Genomic DNA, 23,549 nt, shown 5'->3' with positions numbered 1-23,549 from the left:
GGCCCACCCCCCCCCCCTTGCGTCCATACCGAGCGTCGTCGTTTTACTTTTGCGTTTCACGCTTTTACGGACTTTTCCCCGAGATGACCCACTTTGCGTTCTCCCAGCGGCGGAAAATGCCGCCCTACAACGATGACGACGACGAGAGAACGACGACGACGATGACGTCGGCGCCGCCGTCGCCGGACTCCCCTCGTTTTATTTTATCTTTGTCTTGGCTCTCCTCCCCCGTCCGACGTCTTCCACTGTCGCCCCCTTTTTCGTCTACTTTTGTTAACGTCCTTTGTCCGAACGTCGTTACAACGTAAAAAAGGGGAAAAAGGGTGCGCGCACCCGGAGTGACGGGGGAGAGAGTCCGAGGAAAGGGAGGGAGCCGGGGAGGGCGGGGAGGGACCGCTTGGAAGTTTCGCTTTGCTCGTTAGCGCAGAATAAGATTTCGTCGTCGATGAACAAAGTAGACACGAGTCTAAAGTAATTACGTTTGAGACACCGCGCGCTGTACTTTACGAGAGGAAATCCGTCTTCGCGTGTGCCACGCCGCCGCGCGCCGCGCCTGGTCCCCCTACGGCGGCGGCACAAGGAGCGGAACGACCGAGGCCATTTAAGGTCCGGGTCGTAATTGCGCCGCCTGGCCCCTGTGAAAACGGTGCGGGAAACAATGCGGAGTTCACACATCGCGAAATTGGGTAGCGGCCTCATTATCCTGTGTACACTCCTCCCGGCACGGCAACGGTAACGATTGATGTCAAGAGCAGAAGGAGAAGGAAGACACGAGAGAGAAAGAGAGAGTTTGAGAGGGCACGGGCCATCGGAGGATTAATATATCACTGCTTAACCCTAGTGCAAAATACCTAGTTACCTACAGGGACTACACTCCGGGATAGTTGATCAAGCTTTTAAAAATTAGCGGGGAATACCGATTTATTTCAGAATTCGTATATAATAATCTGTGTACTGTTAATAATATATTTCCTAGTATTATATTCCTTTAATAATAATAATTCTCTTTCAAAAATCAAACGGAAATACTAGTAATTGGAGTAATTTTTGTGTGAATTGAAAAATACCTTTATAACACAAAATATACATATTTATAATTAATATACATAATATAGATTACGATATTATAATATACGTATTTCTAAATAAACTTTGATTTACATTTATCTTTAACTGATATTTGATAGTTTGAAATGTTTTAGGCGTCATTTCGCCCCGTAATACGAGACATTGATAAAATATTAAATTATAATTACAAATGTCTGTTATTAAAAATACCAACTATTTAATATTGTGCGGAGAGAAACTCATAAATCATTTAGTTCGCATTCACAGCGAAAATGCGACGTGATTACGAACGAAAAATAATATCGATCGCCCCCGTGCTATATGTTAACGCAATACATGCACATGTTATATAATAAAATTGGCCCGTAACAACAATTACATCACATACATTTAGCTATTCAGTACGTTAATAAATATAAAAGTTAATAACCGGATATTTAATATAGAACCGGAAGAATCATAAATCATTGAACGAAAACGTATTAGCCGGTCATGGTTTTATTCAACGGTTACAACATCGGCGACACACGGCAGCGAGTACGTTATACGTCGGATATGTATATAAAAATTAACTTTTTAAATTAAAATATTTAACATCGCATCAGATAAGATTCATGAATCATTTAATGCAGCTGCAATGCGCAAAAATGTGACACGAGGCAAAAAATATTAATACTATGTTCGTGTGGGTGTGTGTGTTCTACACGGTAACGTAACCGCGCGCGCACGAAAAAGAGTTCGTTTGTAGCGACGATTGCGATTAAATCATGTGTAACGTTTATTGTAATTTCGTTTCACGATAAAAAAGAAATAACCGATATCGATAATTACGCGCGTATCTGTCGCGAACACATATACGTATCGCCCAGAAATTTTATTTGTTTTGCTTACGCGTTTATGGCATGACATTAAATTTAAATACGAAAGCTCTTGCGCGCGCACGTGTGTGTCTCTATGTATATAATAAAACAATGTTGCGGCTTTCGATATCACGGCGCGGAATTATTTTGAGCCTGTGCGTTTTATGGTGTTTCATTTGACGTAGATTAATATTTCCGCGCCGGAAAAATCTGTCCCGCGCAAATTTAATTTCAAACGAGGGTACATATTTTATATTAATCGACACAATCCCCGAGTTTCAATCAAAAGTTCGTACGTGCGCGCGCGCGCGCGCGCAGGTGTGTGTGTGTGTGTGTGTGTGTGTGTGTGTAACGTAAAAAATATACAAATTATCGCAAAATTTCCCTTAAATGCAGAATATATTGTTCCCCGTAATAATGCCGGGGATCAATATTTAAATAATATTTTAATGCAAAATTCGGGGAATTCTGTAATAATGCCTCGTACCAAATGAGCGTCAGAATTTATAAACCATTCGGACTCTATTTTGCCTCGTTTGGGGGCTCTGTATAATAGATTTATGATGACACGAAATACTAATGCTCCCCAGATCAAATATTGAATATTGGCGTGAGATTAATTTCACCGCGAAATAGAAACAAATGTGGCGATGTGTCATGAATGCGCGGATAGCTCTGATGATGCGTATAAATAATAACAACGATGATGTCGACGAGATGATCATCGGATCGGATAAGATTGTAAATCTCGATAGTATCGGAGCTGGGGGCCTTGTAGCATGATGAGACGCGTGATAGCGAGACGAAATAACGACGGGAGCGCTAAAGCAACAACGATACCGTCGATCTCCACCGCGGCATTAATATTTCGCTTCATTTTAAGTAACTTTACACATTCCGGTCGGCGGCGCCTCTGCATTCGTAATACAACGTACTGTACGGCCCGGTTGAAAAACACACGTCTACAAATTTCATGAGCGAGACAAGCCCATCTTCTCTAGACCATCACGAGAACAAGAGAGAGAAAGAGAGAGAGAGAGCCTTGCGCGTGTTTTTCTGCATTATTAATGACATCCACTCGCTCGCCGCGGGACTATGCGGATAATTTGCGAGTAGAAATCAAGCCGGTCTCTTTGCTCGTGCCAAAGTCGCCGTCATCCTTGGAGGAAAAGAAGACGCGCATAATACAGAAGATCGATCACTTTTTTCTCCTCCCGCCCGCGCCGAGTCTCGCTAATCTTTCAATATGCGCGCGCACGACGTCGAATGGCGCGCGGCGGAAGTAAAAAGTTAAGCGTGTTACATATCTCTTTAACGCTCGGCCCAACCATATGAGTGCGGGGACGAGCGGCACTCCGCCGCCGCATTTTTACATAACCTCGACTGGGGAGGGGGGACGCGAGCCACACACGCCCGGGATCATTTTATAATCTTCCACGTCCTCTTCACGCTCGCGAACGTCTGTTTTACGTCCATTTTATACCCACGCAAGCATCTGCAACATTCCTCGAGCGTTTATTTACGAGACACCGGGTACACGGCTACGCCACGCCAGGTCGGGTCGGGGGGGTACGCCGACGCGACGGCGTTGAGGGTAAAATTGAATACACGGTGGGCCGAAAGGGTCGCCTACGAAATCCCGGACCACGCGCGCGTCTCAAAAATTCGGCTCCGTCGACCGTAAATTCCGCGCGTCGCCCGCACGCTCGCCTGTCCGCCCGCCAGCCTTCGGCCACCTATGTAAAGCTGGCACCCGACTTTAAGAAAACAAATTTTTCAAATATGCATTAAATTAAGCTTGGTTTGTACCCGTTTGTACCACCTTCAGTTTCTCATTTGTACCCTTAAGAGGGTGATTGTACCGCACGGAAAGAATGATTTTGCTGGATACAGATCTGAAAATAATTTTTGTTGGACAATCAAAATAATTTTGTTGGAAAGTTAAACTGATTACTAGAATATTAAAACAATTTTGTTGAAAAATAAAAAATGCTTATCATTTTCCAACAAGAATTATTTTCAGATCTGTATCCAGCAAAGCACACCCTTAAGGGGTGTGATGTGTCACAAACGAAACAAAAGGTGGTATGTACAACCGGGTACGATCGACTCGAAAGCAGCACTCGCTTGCGGATTTAAAACATCTAAAAAAATGACAATGTTGGCTCTTACCTCTATTTTAAAAATTCGGTATAATCACCCCTTGAAGGGTACAAACAAAACGGAAGATGATAAAAACGTGTACGATTGACCCGGAAACTGCACCCGCTTGCGGATTTGAAATATATCAAAGTGGGGTGCTAGCATTTTTTCAATCTTTTATAATTTTTAATCCTTTGAGGTACGAATGAAAAGAAATGTGATACAAACGGGTACAAACCAAGCTTAATTTAATAAATATTAAAAAAATTTTTTTCTTAAAGTCGGTGCCAGGTTCACATAGGTAGACAAGAGGAAGCGTGGGATTATTGTTTCTGTTTGTAATTCATTAGCATATATTATCATAAGAGAGGAAACCCAGGGTACGTCGTTATCCGCTAGTCATTCGTCTCATTGCCGCTATTGTGCGTTCACTTAGCTCCTTATGCTTATTACGGAGATACTAATGCTGCAGTATTAATATTAATGTAACACTATATCAATTTCATCAGAGCCTTTACACGAGCAAAAATTGTCGCATTTTATTTTAAAAGCTTAAAGTGAACAAAATTCGACACAATTTTTTTTCAAATCGATACGGCTATATTTTTCCAAAATAATATAAAACAATCGTGCACGAAAAGAACGTTGAAAGATCTCATATTTTGCTAGACATAGATCTGAAAATAAATTTTGTTGGATTATTTAAAAAATTTTTTTAAAAACAGAAAATGTTAGAATATAAAATTTTTTTTTCTCTTTGCTCCATCAAAATTTATTTTCAGATTTGTATCTACAAAAAATATTAGATCTTTCAGTAAAATCGTTCTTTCCGTATATACAATTCGATACTGATAATATCCTTTAGCAAATAGTTTTTTCGTTTTTCTATTTTTTTAAAGCGGTGTTTAAAAAACTTATTTACTGCCATTACATCACATCCAAGTTTAAGGTTAACGTTCGACGGGCCGCTCCGACGTGAATCGACGCCGTCTGGCCGACACGTCTCGCCGGCTGATTAAAAATTGTGCGCCAATGATAAATCAATCGATCGACCGCAATTAGCCGCTTGCTCGTTAATGCCGAGCGAGGCGGCGCGGCGGCGTGGCGCGACTCGACGGTATTATACGTAAGTGGCACGAGAGAGAGAGAGAGAGAGAGAGAGAGAGAGAGAGAGAGAGAGAGAGAGAGAGAGAGAGAGAGAGAGAGAGTGCGAACGTCAAAGCGCCGATTAATTAACATCCACAGTGTTATCTTCTTGACTAGTCGTCCTCGGTGGTGTGTACACATCCGCGACGACGGCCATGCGGCAACTTTAAAGTTAATCCGCGCCTCGGTTTGCCAACTTAACTCATCGCGAGCGCGCGAAGGACCCGAGCTCTCTCTCTCTCTCTCTCTCTCTGGTCTTCGCGCAACTTTTCCGCGGTTACTTTTCCGCTTAAAATAACTTGCCTTAACTCAATTATTTCTCATTAACTTAGCCGTTGCGCACGCGGACTTCTTTTTTGTCCCCCTCGGCCAACTTTTCACTACGGCGCACAATGGCCACGGTCGTCGGTTGAAGAAAGGCGATGTGGACGCGGGCGAGGAGACGACGACGGTGGGCGAGAGACAAAGAGAGAGAGGGAGGGAGAGAGAGGGATCTGTGGGGGATGAGGAAGAGCACCCGACTGTGCGCGCGAGGGCTGTGGCACGCTATACGGGGGTGGTGTATGTAGTAGGGTACGAGCGAAGCGCGATAAGTGTACGACTGGGAATTTATTGTGCTCTTCAATGGTCAAAATTAAAAGTTGTAGGATTAAGGATTTCGAATCTAAGGATTCGCCAAGTATTGCAGGTGATTTAAAGTCGTGGCTCGCAAGAGATTCGGGATTTAAAGGTTACAAGAATACAGACTCGAGATGTAATGTATAGACGCACAAGCTTCGCTTTCAAAAATATATATTTCTACTCCCTTTCACCCTTTTTACATGTGAATTTTTAAAAGCAGGATGAAAACGTCTTCGTCGCATTATCCGTAGCTATACGCAAGCAAAAGAGGATCGTTCTTACGCTTGCGCGCTATAGCATCATCGTCGTCGTCCTGCGACATTTCGACCACCGCCTTCGCCAGTAAGAGTCGGGCGAGATTTACATGAGTAACGCTCATCGCGACTTTATGGAGCGAAAGTGAGGCGTTCTTATCCGACTTTATGACTCAGCCGGGAGAGAACTCCGGAGAGAAGTCCGAGTGAAATTTAGCGTGTAATATTGAATGCTGATTAGGATCGACGAACGAGCGAGCGAGGGAGAACGAAAGCGCGGACGGTAATCTCACTGTTTAAAATAGAGATTTATTCGGACGCTTGAATACCACGGCACAAACGTAAAAAGTCAAAGGGAAAAAAAAACGAATGGAAGGAATGGCGAACGATCGGGAAGCTAAGCTAAGAAATATTTGTAGTTAGCTTCGTCGATACGATCGTCGAGGGCGAAACACTTAATGCGCTTTTGAGCGGAACGCCGTCGCAGTCGTTGGCGGAATCCAAACGCCAGCGACGACGGTAAAGAAAGAAAGCGAAATAAGAACACGTTTACAAGGAGGGGGAATTATCTTTGAAAGTTAAAGCTGGCGCTCGTGCTCGTGGATCGATTCACGCGCTACGAGAAGAGCTCTGCAATTTAACTGCCGCGAACTATCCTTCTACTTTCTCTCTCTCTCTCTCTCCCTCTTTTTTTCTCCCTCTCCCCCACCCCTCTTTCATTTTCTCCGGTAAAAAGGATCCCATAATCTTAATTCCAGTTATTAAATCTTTCAGTCGACGCGGGCGAGCGCGCGCGTACGCTTGTGTTATAGTCGCCATGAATAGATGTTTACTTATTACAATTATACTTTATAATGATTTCCCTCCCGCGCCGCACACTTTGCCGAGAGAGAGAGAGAGAGAGAGAGAGAGAGAATGAGAAGCGCAACTTCTTCTTGCCTCTCAACTTTACCGGAGTGCAGTTTTGCACCCTTTCTGAAACCCGGACGTGGCCGTCGTCGCTGCCGTCGCACCGTCACTGCCGGACCAAAGTTTGACACAAACGCGCGCGGCCGACCGTAATAATAAATATAATATTCATACGTCACACAGAAGCGAAACAGAGAAGCAGAAAGAGAGAAAGAGAATATATCGAAGCGGAAAATACTGTAGAGACATAGACCTTGCGCTCCACTTTATAACGCGCAAGCGCGACAAGTCGCGCTTGCTAGCGAATAATTGCGAGCGGATTTAACGAGCGATGAGTCTACCGACGAAACGAGACCGGGAAACACGCGAGTGACATTGAAAAGCCGAGAACAATAGCGCGAGTCGAACATTTAACTTTGTTAAATCCTGCAGTACTGAAATAATAAACAAAATCTTTAATAGCATATAAGTTGTGCCTGTAGTATTAAAGTTGTTTCTAGTATCTAAAAAAATACATGCTGAAAATACAGACTTTTTAATTTATTTCTCAAGTTATTATAAAAACAATCTCTTGTTACATCTTATAGAACACCCTATATAATTCCATAATCAATCCAAATACCACAATCATCCTGTATAGGAAATAATTGGATAACATAATGGTTTTGAAGCTATGTGCGGACGTAAAACATATTTAGAAATGTATAATATTCATTAAGTATTCACATTACACATTATGAATAATGACAAAGTAAAATTAATGCAGCGAGTAATCTCTGATAATCACAAGCTTTGGTTTAAACAGTACGGATATTAATGGAATCGCGAGAACAATTGATTTAGTTTTATTACGGAAAGAAAATAATTTCATACGTAAGCAGACACGGATACGATAGACACCGATACACACAGCCTTTCACGTCATGTCATTGGGAATCGCGCACGAGTGTATCCCCTTCTCCCTTCTCCCGCCGCTCCTGTATCTCCCTTATAAACATCCTTAAAGCGTTACGCGATCGATCACGAATAAGTGATTGATCTGACCCGGGATCGGTCGGGCGGATAAAATCCAGGATAAGTAATACTTTTTAAAGCGTTCGGCAAGAAGGGTTGAACGGGGGATGAAAGGGGAAAGGAGATCGCGCGCGAAATGAAAAATATCCACCGACGATTGCAGACGTGACGTCGGTACGCCGCGATATCACGCGCGCGGAGTGAAAGGGAAAAATAGCGAGGAGAGGAGGAGTGGAGGGAGAGAGTAGGAAAAACGCGAAACGCAGGAGGCTTAGGTCGCGCGACAGGGTGACACGCGCGCGCGTGAAAAGCGTCGAATAAGCACGATGTAATTCGCGCGACGATCGAGCGGAGAAGATAAGCGTACCACCCATTTTGTACTTATCAGTACGTATATTCTTATCATTACGCGTGTAATTATAACCGTGCGCGACGGCCACTTTTCGTGTACCGTTATTCGACTGCGCCACTATCGGGACTCGTTCAGGTGCGGTACACGCGAGGATGGAGTTAACGGCTGCTATACCGTATTGTACATGAAACACACATATACACAGAAAGAGAAAGAGAGAGGAGGGGCACAAGTGCACACGATGTTGGCGCGGTCGCGAAGTGAAACGAGCGAGCTGAGTCAAGATCGCGCGTAGCACAGCTCTTGCATTTATGTATTTAACATTACGCTGCACGATTCTTTCCCTTTGGCAGCGTCCCTATTATTGCCCTTTTTGATCTCGATTGAATAATTGAAAGATAATAAATGTAATAGCGGGAATGGCGGTTCGAAAAGTTACACACACATACGCACACGTTGTTATTTAAATGAAGATTATCGCGTAATGGTATGGATCTAGTACACGCGGTCGCGGAAGAGCGTTTAGTCGTTTCGTGATATATTACAGCGTAATTACAGCTGGGGGAAAGAAAAAAATAACGTGTTTTAATTTCAAGCCGACGTGCAACGGTGCAATTGAAAAGTCCACAAACTCCGATCGAGCGAGTAAACATCTTGAATGCTTTCCGAATCGCGATTAGCGTTTGTGATAGAATAAGACCACTAGATGTAAATCACGGGCACTAGTTTTTAACGAATGATGCATATCATAAGATTCTTTAGCCATCAATTTACCAATCGTCAATTATTTATCGTTTAGCAACAATGATAGACTTCTGTATAGATATCTGTAACAACGATGCTGCACATTTTATTGATGCCATTAAGTAATAAAATGTAAAACGGTGTATTCTTAAAAATTCATTCAAAAACTTTAATACCTGCAAGGATTGATTATCCTATGGTTTTTACAGGAAGTAACATTAGATATCATGGAAAAAATCGATATTATGCTCAATCAGCTCAATGAAAATTAAATACGAATTTTTACCTTTAAGATAATCCAAAACTAATGTCCTTACCCTGCTTATCATAGATGTTTGATAAATAGCATTTGCGGTGAGACGGATATAAAAAAGGGGGACAACACGAAAAAGAGATAATTCTCGATTTCGGATCGGTGACCGCAGCAAGCAACTGTGAAACATCTCGTCGTAACGTGCAAACGTGCAAACGTGGAATTTCGAATATCACAAATATTTTTCTGTCGTATTTATCACGAGACGCGGCGTATGGTAAAAATTCGATTTGGCAGCGGTATTCGGGCATCGCGCACTCTCACCCTGTGCCAAGAGAGCCTCGATCGGGGTCCAGCAGCGCTCGTCTCGTTTCTCTCTCTCTCTCTCTCTCTCTCTCTCTCTCTCTCTCTCGCGGCAAAAGAGCCGATATGACGAATCGAGGAACGGGTATGCCCGGAGGAAACGACGACGCCCGACGAACGTGAGCGATATCCGGGTCAATGAATCGCGTACACACGCGCGCGCGCGCATGCTCGCGAATTTGTACATTTCGAGTATTGCATAGCCCCGACACACAGTGTACGCGAGGAGTCGCATCCAATTAGCTTTGACAAACCTTACGCCGAGTTTATCGTTACAAAGTGACGGAATGCCCGCTTTGTGCGCGCCCCAAGTTCGGCAGGCAGGATAAGGCAGGCAGTCAGGCAGGCAGATAGGCAGGCAGGGGCAACGGACCCCCCGAGGGTAGCTCGAGCGAGCTTCCGCGTAAAGACGCGTAAGCTTGCGCTCGCACTCGGTACATCGCGCATCGGTAGGAAACGTGTTGCGCGATCCACCCAGCGGCTATTACGAGAACGTTACATGCGATGCGGAGTCTGATGCGTTACGCCCGTGCTGATTCGCTGACGTTAACCCTTCTCACTGAGATTACGATTGGAATCTATCTGTCTGTGTTATGTCTCGTGTATCCTAACGGACTTTCCGTAATCCGCATTCTTTTTCATTATCTTTTCCCTTCTTTTTGAAATATTTTGTAAAATATTTATAAATTACGACCAAGAGCTGTCTGTATCGTCAACAGCATTTTATTGTAAATACTGTTACGTGAAAATACATGGCAAATATGCACACGCGTATGATATCCAAGAGAAACATATTAAATTAAACAGTATTTAATTATCTAAAAATCAGCGCGTATTAATAACTCTGATAAATATATAATTGAGGCTGTTATCGCAATTTTCATCCTCTGGCATGTAAATTACGACCTTTCTCAAATTACTCGCGTTCCTTTTTCACGTGGCTCGTTAGATGATCAAAGAGATCTCTCCGATTGACTTCAATACCTAGTTATTTCGATGCTAAAATGCGCGCTATCGTAGGAGAATAAAAAGAAGGTCAATTAGAAATATTCATACATCAAAATAAATACGAGAGCAGCGGAACACTTGTGGGTTAGCATGCTAAGTGCTAGGAGAAGAACGAGGGATCCTGAGTTGGAGCCTTGGTCGACTCCGTTCATTTTTCCGTCGGCCCCTACCATACTACAAATACGCATTTCTTTAATTGTAAGAATGACAGTCCTGAAGAGAAGCTCTTTCATTATTTAAGAGTCTGATTGATGTCAATTTTTTTTTTTTAAACAGTATTCTCGATTCTCAATGTGGGTTTTTTATGTGAGTCGCAACACGACAGTTTTTTGTTAAATTTATCCATCGCTAAAAGGGGGCAGGGGGGTAAAGCGCCGAAAGAAATTGGCGCGCCACAATAACAGTTTCGAGCGTGGCCCATTACTAGCCCATAATTGTCTCCCGGGGCTATAATAGAATGAGCGTAACGGTTAGCTATACTATAACAGTTGGCGTATATCGCCAATTCTATCCAATGAAGAATGAAGCGTGAGAGATCAAGAGAGAGGATATCGTTCGCGCGCGCGCGGCCCCGGCACGTGCCCCGATTCATTCCGCCAGCCAGCCAGCCAGCCAGTCAGCCAGCCAGCAAGCCAAGCCAGCCAGCCCTTCGTATTTGCACAGGAATAACCTTGCAGGAAAGAATAACTCGCTGGCTATCAGCGCGAATCGCGCGATGAATGAACCATTTCGCTAAGCACTCGTGCGCGCCGATTTCCGTCACGATAGAGAAGATTCGAGGTAAAACTCGAGAGCGTCACATTTTTCCGAAAAATCCTTTCTCCTCGATAAAGAGATACGACGAGCTATCAAAAAGCTATTACGAGAACACTTGACGGCCAGAAAAGTAAATTATATATATCATTATTATATCTGTAGAATAAGGGCATTATTTCTGGATTAGGTACTATGAGAATAAAAATTCTTATTTATTCTTATTCAAAAAGATATCAAACGATCAATAATATATTTAATAGTTGTTATTAATCTTAAGGAATGCTTTATAGATGATTTTATTCAATTTTAGTACTAGTTCATATATTTAATTTTAATTAAATAAAATAAAAATTATCCACAATTAGACTTCTGTGTCTAGTTGTGGATCAAACGATCCGTGCATTAATTTCAAAACTGACTACGATGTTGATTTTTTCCATGAAATCTAATGCTATTTTCCCTATAAGGCACAATTCTTATAGATATTAAATTATGAATAAATATTTAAATTTACATCTAAATTGACGTCACATGTTTTAGTACTTAATGATATCAATAAAACGTATAGCGTTGTTGCTAAGTAAGAAACAAATAACAATTGGTAAAGGTGCACACAAATGCAACAAAAGAATCTTGTAATATATGCAGCGCATCATTCGATGAAAACTACAGTAAGTTTATTTAAATATAATAAATTATCCAGAACAAGTGCCCTTATTCTATATCAAGTTATATTACATTGTGCTATGTTATTATACATATTATATACAATCCGAAATTATATCGGCCACTCAACCGTAAATAGAAGTTCATACGCAAACTCACGTTGGAAATTATTGCATCGAGAGATCGCTTTACCGCAATTTATATTATTATTTAACAAAAGGCATGGTTCAAGCAGAATTATATAAATCAGCGAGTGAAATTAGGCGAAAGGAGAGTAAATCCACGGTGGCGGAAAAGCAACTGACAAGACAAGAATGTTTCGGACGAGGTGTTGTTTGCGATTCCTTTTCAGGCGCGTTTACGACGAAAAGAGGGAATTTCTAACGTCCGTCCATTTACCCGCGTGTGATCCGACGAATAGGTATCCGGGAGAAAGCACCCCAGCCTGAAGCTGGCGGGTTGGCTGGCTGGCTTAGTTGGTTGAAGAGACGGCGAGAGAGGTACGAAGTAAAACGTAAAATCACACCGATCTCATTCGCCTCTTTCCTTTACGCCGAGGTTGTAACGCGGCGTCGCCATTTCACCGCGGAATCGGTCCAAACGGCGAGTCCGTCCACGATCGTATCTTCGTCAGATTTGATGTTTCAACATACTATCGAGCGTCGGTTCGAGAAGAAGGAGAAGGAAAGGCGAGTGTTACCCCTCCGTCGCGATGCAAGAAAATAACGAGACTATCTCGCACGCACGCGCGCGGAGAACAACGGCATTCGCTTCGGAGTTTGCGTACGCTTGCACATCCCTTCGTAATCCTATGCCTGTCTTTACTTCTCGCTCTCCCGAGTCTCGCTCTCCTGCCTGTGTTCGTAGAGATATCCACTGAATTAAGATACCGAGACGACGACGACGACGCTGCCGCGATACGATATATAATTAAATCTTCTTGCATCCCGCGAGACGAACGTGACGCGACGCGCTTCTTCCTCTGCCAGTGTGACGCACGGCAATTTTTTATAAGCCGCAGTAGATATACTACGTTTTCCCCCTGATGTCCTCCTCTCGAAATGGCGATTTCCAACGCTTGGCGAGCGAGAGCGGAGCTCGCAAATTATCGTGCTGTCAAATTTCATTCGATTCATCCAAACGAAGCGATCGATATTTCAATTTAAAAAAAATGTAACGCGGGTTTCTTATAAAAAAAAGCGCCAATATAGAATAAATGTTAATATGCGGTAAATGTTAACTGTCATTCTATAATGCACGATGCCATTTATTAACAGACGTATACGATGTCGGAGATTATCCTTTAATATTCGGGACTCTTAGTATAAGGGCCAAGTTGCATCGACCAGCTTGATTAACCTGATTCTGTTATGCCCGGCTACTCACTCTCATTATATTATCTTGGATTACAGTATTATCAATAGACGTATAGAGCTGGGTTCAGGAGTGCTGACCAGGTAAGGTAACTTATACCTAATAGAACAGTTACCTCATACAGTCTTGACATGACATCGATAAATCAATATCAAGTATTTTGTTGTCGTTTTAATATTAAGGATAAAGTATAAAGGACGATGTTTATATATCGAGCGTTTATATATCGCAAAATAGACTTTCGGAAAGTCGCGTTAAATTGATTAGCAGTCAGCCGACAGCGCAAAAAAGAATCATACTGTAATCGCCCAACTTTTTCGCCACCGTCTCGGTCGCCGCCCTCGTTTTTCTCACATTACGTAAGATAGAGCCGGGGCGGACTGCGAAGCGGCTGCTCAAAATACAGTAAATTTGTAAGTCGTCCGAGGCAAGCGCCGGGCAACTTATTTCAGCCCGTTTCATTAGCGTTTAGAGGCAGGGACAACTTTAAGAAACGACGACGTCGCCGCGGCAGCTTTTTAATCGTGTCTTTCGGTGAAAAGCACGGTAAAGAGCAAACGGTAACGCTGTGAAACAACCCAACGTTAGATCGTTAAATGCCAGTATTTAATTTTCATGACGCGACGAGGAGAAAAAATCTTTTTTAGAATTTTCTATATTATATTCTTGTAATGACTATTAAATCTGATTATAGTCTTCTATCATATGCGCGTAAAGAAAGAAGAAATTTGTAAAAAATTGCTAAAAATCTAAGTAAAGTTGAAACGTTTTCAATTATATATTATTTGACAAATATGTTTAGATTTATTATAAAGAAATTAATAGCTTGCTGGTTTATTGATCCATTAATTTTTGTTATATTAATGCGAATCAAGAAAAATTAATTTTCTTTTAAAGTTGCTCCAAAAATTAAGAAAAATTATTTGTAAACGGCAACTCAACAGTAATAAATTGTTTTGGAATTAATCTCGAGTCGATTAATCAAATAGAATAACTATAAGGCTGAAGATCAGATTCCAGAATATTCTGCAAACTATCAATTTCGCACGGTAGCACAGTTTTTAGCAAAGTTAGCTCGCGCGGATGGAGAACGAGGATACAATAGATCGCGCTACAGCGACAATCAATTCAAGTTTAAAGTCGGTAGCGGAACATTTCGGAAATGTAGCCGTGAATGTTACATATCGGACCTCTCGTCCATTCACTCGACCGCAAATATCACAGCCCGCGAAAAGGCGTTGGCCGGATGGACGAATACGAACGTAGAGAAATGCTTTTTCAGCTAACGCGGTAATAGCAGCGCATTCGTCTTCGGGAGGCATTTTGTTTCTGAGGAAACATGTGAGTGAGTTTCCGCCATTATTCGACTTTTTATTCAACTAGAATTAAGAACACAGATCATGCTAGACGACCATTATGTAACGTTTGCGTGCATTATCATCCCCCATTCGCGCGCCATCCTGGTTTCTTTCGGAAGGAGGCCGAGACGAAGCAGAGGCCGTCGTCGTCGTCGTCGTCGTCGTCGTCGTCGTCGTCGTCATGAGAGCGACCACGAGTTTTCGAAGCGGCAACTTTTAAGCTCGTATAATTTTTTTAAGCAGTCTCGCGTAAGTGCAGCACCGCGCAATTTTATCGACGTGTCAACGATAGGTCAACCCCCGCGTAAGTTGCCGCGCCTTAAAACTGGTGAGTAATACGTTCTCTCGTGTCGATAAGACACGATCCAGATGACTCTTCCTCGCTCCTATCGGCAACAGCCGTACGATTGTTACTTGGCAATAAAAAAAGTTAAGGTAGATGCCTCGGTGTACGAAGTCGGTTCCATAATCTGATAACAGGGATCAGCCGCCGCCAAGTTCTCAAGAATTTCATTGGCTTTATTTAACGCGTTCGGATGTCGCGCGGTTATCGATAACACCACTTCCCCGCGAGAATCTGATGGACCGAGAGAGAGAGAGAGAGAGAGAGAGAGGTCATCTCAATGTCTGGAAATTGTAACAATCATTCCTATCCATTGACTCAGAAATAGAAGAAAAATATTCTCGGAGAAAAATATCCTCGCAAAGTAGGATATCATATATTCTTTCAATATTTGATTATCTATCTACGGATGATATTAAGGCTCCAAACAAATAGATTTCCATCCTCCTCGCTCGATTAAACATTGAGAGGAAAGAGTGGTATGGAAAAAGAGCGAAAGGAAACGACTGAATCGTAGAGACCCGTTAGATCCCAATATTCACCTAATAATCGGGCCACGAAATTCTATTTAATATAATAATATTAATAACACAATTAAATTAGAGAAGAGCATTCAACGATTGAGGCTGGCTCTTCTATGTGAATTCTAAATCCATTTTTTATTTAAATTGCATGCAAATATTGTCAGACTTGTAACTCAATCATAAATTGAACCTGGAATAATAAGATCACAATTCAATTGATCTTCAATTTTAGAAATACGATGCTAATAAATGAAACACTGCGAAGAATATTACATATAATAATATTTATAAATATTATACAGTAATATCAATAAGTATTAATAATAACTTTTTGCATGCATTATATAAAATGAATACAATGATGATAGTAAATTACACAAAAAATAGACTATCAAATGCGTGAGGCGACAGCAAAGCAACTGTTACAATCCCTAACCAAATAAACCTGGACATAAGAAAACAAATATTACAAAGTAAAGATATCGAGAACAAACATGATATTACGAGAAATGAGATCAAATATATTGAGAAGCGGAGAAAAGAAAAGAAGAATGTACGGATATTATAATCTTAATTATAATCTTTAGTTGCAATGTATTGTACAAGCAAACGAAATTTTAAAAAGCGAGAAAATGAAAGAAGTTTTTGGAAACAAGTGTTAGACAGGGAGACGGAGGGAAACTCTTATAGTTAAAACGTTAGTTAGTTCATGTGAAATACACGAAGACGCATTTAGAATATTCGTTGGACGTGTATCTCGCTATTGCATCGATTAAATAAATTCCCAGCAGCGGGGACAAGAGGAGAACGCGGCGAAAACATTAAAGAGTTTCCCTTCACACTCGGGAGTTTCCGTAACTCGATAGCTTTCTCGCCTTGGCGCACTCCGGGTCGGGTTCTTCTTTGGCCGACCGGCGGCGGCGGCGGCGGCGGCGCCGAGCTGCACAGGATAAACGGCCAGTGGATGAGACGATAACGTGAAAGTTACTTGGTGATCGTGTAAGGCAATCGTCCGTGTATCGTGCTTAATCCTCTGGCTCTCTGGTAACAGGATCAACATCGAGGCAGAAGAAACTTTTTGGAAGGATCGCACGCGCGCGCGCCGATTAAATGCATCGCGTATTTACCGGATCGTCGCGCAGTCGATTCGCCGTCGAATAAACATCCGCATCGTTTTATCGAGATCGGCTAAATTGGCCGAGAGAAGTCAGTCCGGAAAGTGGCGGAAGAAGATGTCGAACGTGCGTAATTGATTAAATGCGATTTAATGAATTCGCAAGCGACAACGGAATGACGACCTGTTGAAGTGACGCTTCGGAGTTTTATTTATTTTTTCTCTCTCTCTCTCTCTCTCTCTCTCTCTCTCTCAATCTCTCTCTGCCACTCGTTCGTCGTTCGGCGATTCGCGCGTTTAATTATGCGCATTGAAATGCCGGTGTATGAACACTGTATTATGGAGGCAAAGTCTATTATATAGCAATCGAAAATGGCCCGGCGTACAAACGTGTCGGTTTTATATCCTGTAAAATGAGCGACAATCGAAATTCGAAAACCATTTGATGAAATGATTGCTGTCGAGTGGATTAACCGGAAGTTCAGAGCAGGCGAATGGTAATTACAATAGATCGCTCGCATTTGGATCTCCATTTATGAACGGATAACTTTGTAACGTTCTCAAATTTCTAACAGCTCCAAAGTGGATTATGGTTAGGATACTTTCACAAAAGAGAGAGCAGATCGGGTTTGTATAGTAAGCGTACAACATTGCGTGTGTTATCAGTATCAGTAATCCAATAAAACTTTAATTATTAATGTGTTTGGAATAATATAAATATTATAAATTTTATATTATATTAAGTTTAATCTAACAAAGAGATTTCGACGTCTATTCTCGTTGGATCGATACAATGTCGCTCGGGGTTGCGGACAGAAAATTTTGCTCTGATAAATATTGTATAAATATAAGACGTAAAAAATGCAGGCAAGCAGAGCGGGTTGAGGAATTTCCTTCACGTTCCAAGATGCTGGCGCTGCCTGCTTTCGACGGTGCCAGGCAGCGTTGTAACTCTTCGACCGACATTACCGTAGGGCTCTACAAGAAACGTGGCCGAGGCCCCCGCTGCCAGACGGAACGATCCCGCATATCGATCTTAATTCCGCAGTCTGGCGAGCAGATAAGCTCCCTGGATGCTTAGCATTCAGACGATTTGAATTTTTAGCCGGCTAGCCGAATTTAGTCGTTTCTCCGCTCAGCTCCGCTCCGCAGAAATCACCCTGCGCGATTTGCTTCCGTGCTCGTCCTTGCAAATACGTTATTCAAACGCGAATCCCGGAATATGCGGCGGATTCAAGATATCCTAAGATACTATGTGTTGTATATGTAAAAGAAAATCAGTGAAAGAGCAGACGCAAGATTTTTGTTGTATGTAATGTGAGGAAAAGCCGGTAAGCGGTAATTCGCATTTTTCTCTTTTACTTCAATAGAAATTTAATTTCTACCGATATTCGCTCGATGTATTTCATGTTAGGCTTTTTGCAAAAAAAAAAACCGGTTTTTTTCAAAACCTGCCGTATAGATATATATATATATGTGTATATAAATTAAAAGTGAAAAGTAAAAAGTATATTAATTCGCTTCAAACAATATATTATGTGATATTTATTGAACTTCACCAGGGCATTAGTGGAACCGTTGGAATTTCATTGCGAATTTCGACACGCGGTACAAAGTTATCCCAGAGAAAAAGCAATGGATATTTTATTTCGAGGGCGGGTTATCTCGAGTCGCGCGGCCAACAAAAATACCTCGTGGAATTATTATGATATGCAGCGGCGATATATCGCACGGATTCTAAAGCTGTTAATATAGAACTAAAATGCAACAGAGGGAATATCATCGTTTGTTCATTACTAAAAAGGTGTTCAGACGGGGGCTTACCTGAATTAAAAATCGCGAGCATATAGCGACTGCTTCGCGGATGCTGGTCGCGGACAAATCGATTTCTGTTGGACGGTTATGACGTATATATATTTAATAAACTAGCGCGCTGCGACCTGATTTCATGTACAAAAGGTTTTATCGTGCTCTATCTGATATCAAAAAGAGGACCGGATGCTACCCGCTTCCGCAAAGGGACTCTCCAATTACTGCCATATTTCATTGATCCTCTCAACAGATGAGTACCATAGGAAATATTCAAATTGTTCGCGAGTGGCACGCCTCTGAGTGCTTGTTTCTTGACCGAACGATATAAATTGAAGACGACGAAGATGCAGATAGAGATCTTAGAAGTCAAAAAGCCGGAACTCGCTCAGAAATTGAAATGTTGTGATTTCGTATCGGCACGTTGGAAAATCGAAACGCATTAGTCTCGCCTATTCGAAAACAATTTCGACTACTTCACACATAAAAGAAAAACTACGCGACGAATAATAATCGCATACGATTTCGATAAATACTTTCGATCTTTAAATATCACTCTATTTTATCAAGTCTGCAAAAATTCACTGCAAAGTTGGGCCCACTTTATAAAAAACATAATCCGCCGCTGACGAAAAGAAATGTTTTATTTAATTGCAAACTCTTTTTCCACCTTACTCAGCTCGTGTGGACACGTGGCATAAAAAATGTAACGGGTAATCAAAGATATGTATGTCGACGTCGCTTACCTCTCGTTTCCTCTCTCGTCGCTTTTATGTCGATGATGTCCACCGCACGTGTGTGTTGAAACGGCACGGATATGACGGCCACGGCATGAAAGTTAGATGGTTATCGTCTGGGGTGATTTTTATGCAGGGTTTGACAAGATGGGCCCGGTGGGTTTTATTAGGTTGGACCCACTTTTTAAAAAATCCACCTGTAAAATTTCACCAAAAAATCCAAATAAAATGTCAATTTCAAACAGACAAATCCAAAAATTGAAAAAAATCGCTCAAAATGAATGCTGAAGACGCAGGACAAGACAGTAAATTTGAAAAGAAATCGCAGAATCCTCTTGGTAAATTAAATAAAGTAAAATTTTTTCAAACCCTGTTTTTATGTGCATCGTATTCATCTGGTTGGATCGTATCGAAATTAACACGCGAGCAAATGAAAGTTTCAGCATCGATTTTTCTCTCCTCTTGTGAAAATTCTTCCTCTGGCTGCATTCAGAGTCGAACGCGAAAGCGAGAAAGCAGCGTTTCAGCGGCGATAACGAATTTAAAAAGAATTAAAGAAAAAAAACGCAGATAATGAATTTTTTAATTACAGCCAATCTTCAAATTGAAACATTTTCATTAAGTCGGACTACATAGAGGTACTGTTAAACTAATTAAGAAAAAAAAGTGAAACTCCCGCGGAAACTCGCGTGACGGGGAGAGCGGAGGAGAGAGTATATAAAGTGAATAGCTATTTTATCCGGAAATTTATCTGGTCCTGATTCGCAATCCGCATACACACGGCGGCGTTCCGGCCACACCGCTTTCATCTTTTTTAGTCAGCGTTTGTTAATTGATATGAAACAAACAAACGAAATAATATTGCGAAAAGTCCCGTACACGCGATATCAAATATTGAATTAATCGTTTTTAAAGTAATAACACGCGTACGGGGATAGAGGGGGAAGGGAGAGAGGACCGGCGGGGCGCATCGTCTGTAATCAAACCAGTTGCCATTTACGGATGAATTTTCGATAAAAATCGAAAGGTAACGCGGCGGTTTCGGCTCAATTAACTAATTTGCGAAAATTTCACTCCCGTGGGTATAATTTTATCGAGGGTCGCGTTTGCGTCGTGACCGGAAGAGAGGAGGAGAAAGCGAGAAAGAGAGAGAGAGATAGAGGCAGAAACGCTGTCGCAAAAGGTTACGCATTAATTCCGTTGCTCGCTGCGCTTGCATCGTTTACGTGTTGACGATGTAAATGAAGCGAATTGCCAGGCACTTACTGTGAGCTATTTAAGAAATCATGAATCCAGGCGCAGTAGCGTTTCCGTACAGACCGACCCGCCATTTCTCCCTCTCTCTCCCTCTTTCTCTTTCTCTATCATCTACGCGCATTTCCCGATGCCGTGATTTCGCCGTTGAGGGCTCAACCTGTCAGGACGAACGATAACGCCGAAAGCCCGCGATCATTGTAATTCATTCGTCGTTTAATTCATGAACGTAATAACGAATGCACCGCGCTGGCGATAATGTATTTATTCCACGATTTACATTCGGGCGCGATTTAAATTATTGTAGGGACAATTATTGCACTTATATCACACGGCGCGTAAACTAATTTTCATGCGGCATTTCGTATCTCGCCGATGAATATACACGTTCGCGTGACCAGTAAATGATCGTTTCAGAGAATAAACTGCCGGACAATTAAACTTCAGCGCTGAATTAAAATAGTCAGATTATTTCTGTCGCGTATTCATCGACTCAACTCGATACAGACAAGAAATCATCTCGAACGATTACGCAGTGGAACTTAACGGCGCCTCCTGGCACTTATCCCCAGCTCTTTCTTTTTATCTCGAATAAAATCACGAAATAAAAAAAAACATAAAGAAAATAAAAATATATATATAAGAGAATCAAAAATTTGCATTATAGAAATATCCTATTTACATAAGGGAGAAAGAAAGAGCTAGAGAAAGGGAAGGAGAGAGAGCAGCCAAGCGCGATAACTTCACAAATGCGAAAGAGATTCTATGATATCACGGCGCGCGTATCTCGTGGCAACGAGAAACTATGCGAAACACTCTTCCACCTGCTTTATGTAACGTGTAACTATGCGAAGAGCGCGACGAAGACGCGCGACTCTGATTCGATCCTCGAATAACGTTTAACACTGGCGGTGTACTGTTTGCGCCAATATTATGTTTTTCCACAGTTAACAGAATTTCCCCTTTTCCCAAGATATTATATATGAAAACTATATGGAAAAACTGCTCGTCAAAATTAATCAGCAGATTCTGCGCGCGCGCGCGCGCGCGCGCGTGTGTGTGTGTGTGTGTGTGTGTAAAACTTTGCTACTGAAAAGAGCTATTAAAAAGTACCTATGCACCGACCAACTTTCTTTTACCAAACACAGCTATTTATATAGCGGTCCCCATTACCCGCTGAAGATTAAAGAGCGTGAAGGCGCAATAGACAGACTGAAAAATGTAGGAATCTCTCAAGTAGAAAGCGGGATTACTCACGTTTAAAATTCCCCCGAACGGACAAAATCGCCGGTCTTCGATCCTTCCCAAGTATTACAAGACCGCCGTTGTTATTTGGACGAGCGCAAGAGAACTATAAGAGGGCAGCTGGCTAGATAGAAAGTCGAAAAACCGCAAAAGTCTATCAAATAACCGAGCGGGAAGTCTATCAAGTGACCTATTTGGAATTCGCCCGGTGGTCGAAATGATCGCTTCGGGGAGTTACTTCCTTAAAGAACAACCGCGAAAGCTATCGCTGCTAAAAATCGAATGACGCAAGATTGGAAACGGAGAAAAAAAAGCAGGAATTTATCGAGCACACAAACAGGAGATTACACACATTTGTTCAAAATTTGCTGACGTTGAAAAATTATCGTTTCAATCTTGGGAATTTTTAAGAACTATCAGTGATATTCATATAAAGCTATAACGGTTAAAGGTCGAATAAGAGAGCGGAATATAGATAGAAGGATAAAATAATGTAGAAGTCAATCGCGAGAGGCGAAATTCGGGATTTTACGGCGGCCGAGATACGAGCGCGCCGGTGGAAATGACCGCTCGCTCTCGCTCTCGTCCTCTCCGCGCGCGGTGTTAAATTACCGCCCTTATTTGGACAAGTACGAAAGATCCTCCGCGGATGCCGGAGACCGAAGGGATTTAACGCCAGGATCCCGTTACCGGGACAAAGGATTAAAGCTCGATGCACGGACGATCACCAACTAACTTTCGCCTTATCCTCCCATTTCCCGTTTCTCGCCGCAAGCTCGCTCGCCCGGCACTCGCCCGTGGTAAAACGTGGCGGACTGAGTGCAGGGGCGAGAAACCTGTCAAGTGCAATAACTCGAAATGCGAGAGAAATTCTTTCGCTATATACGTGGAGTTGCTCCTTCCCCGAGCGCGAGTGGCTGCGCACGAAACGCCCTTCCTCTTATTCTTTTTACGCCTTTTTTTTGGACGTATAACGCGTGGGAGAAGCCCATTACGCCGTCGCGCGAGCGAGTTGATACCGAGCTTATGGTTCAAATAAGGAATAATACTCATCCCGAGATTTCCCGAGTACCGGAGCGCTGTAGCTACATATCTCGAGTAGCTGCACGTCGCAAAGACTGTGGCATACATTAATTACGTTCGTTAACATAATGCTGTTTCTTTTACTCGCGATTTAGCTCTGAAATTGTATTACACGTTGTCACTAGAATAATATCATTATACTAATATTGCCGTATTCACGCAATTTCTGAAATGCATTGATCTATTGCACGTAACATAGTAGAATTAAAAAAATATTTAAAAACGGTCTATTTAAATTTTTGTATTAATTCAATACAAGGTGACTATGCTAGAAAGTAACACAAAGCTTACGTAAAAATTAATACAAAAAATGTAACGCTTTGGTACAATTTGAAAATAGATTTCTTGTAGAAACATATTTCTTCACTAAAATTAACACTTTTAATATAATATGTCAAATTAACGTGCATTAAATTTTTATTCATTTTTCTTAGAATTTACGTTTTTAGACTACATTATTATTCATTCATTTTTATTCACTTATTTAAAAATTGTATTACTTTTACATTAAGAAATGCGTGTTAAATATCAATTTAATATTCAAATAACATA

General features: G+C 41.9%; 1 protein-coding gene across 4 annotated transcripts in view; it reads right to left on the bottom strand.

The window, feature by feature from the left end:
* The window catches only part of LOC105449013, a 201,004-nt gene that overhangs the window by 145,177 nt on the left and 32,278 nt on the right, over positions 1–23,549 (bottom strand). For 3 of the 4 annotated variants that reach the window (XM_011687975.1, XM_011687974.1, XM_011687978.1), the window contains one exon: positions 19,425–19,612. The gene's annotated coding sequence lies outside the window, so the exon portion shown is untranslated. Of the gene's footprint in view, positions 1–19,424; positions 19,613–21,926; positions 21,947–23,549 lie in introns of those variants that run through there. The other variant, XM_011687979.1, reaches the window with a different exon arrangement.

The sequence above is a fragment of the Wasmannia auropunctata genome, unplaced genomic scaffold (genome assembly GCF_000956235.1).
Source record: "Wasmannia auropunctata unplaced genomic scaffold, wasmannia.A_1.0 LD336078.1, whole genome shotgun sequence".
NCBI lineage: Eukaryota > Metazoa > Arthropoda > Insecta > Hymenoptera > Formicidae > Wasmannia > Wasmannia auropunctata.
The sequence above is the reverse complement of the archived record's forward strand: the minus strand, read 5'-3'. Positions and strand labels throughout refer to the sequence as shown.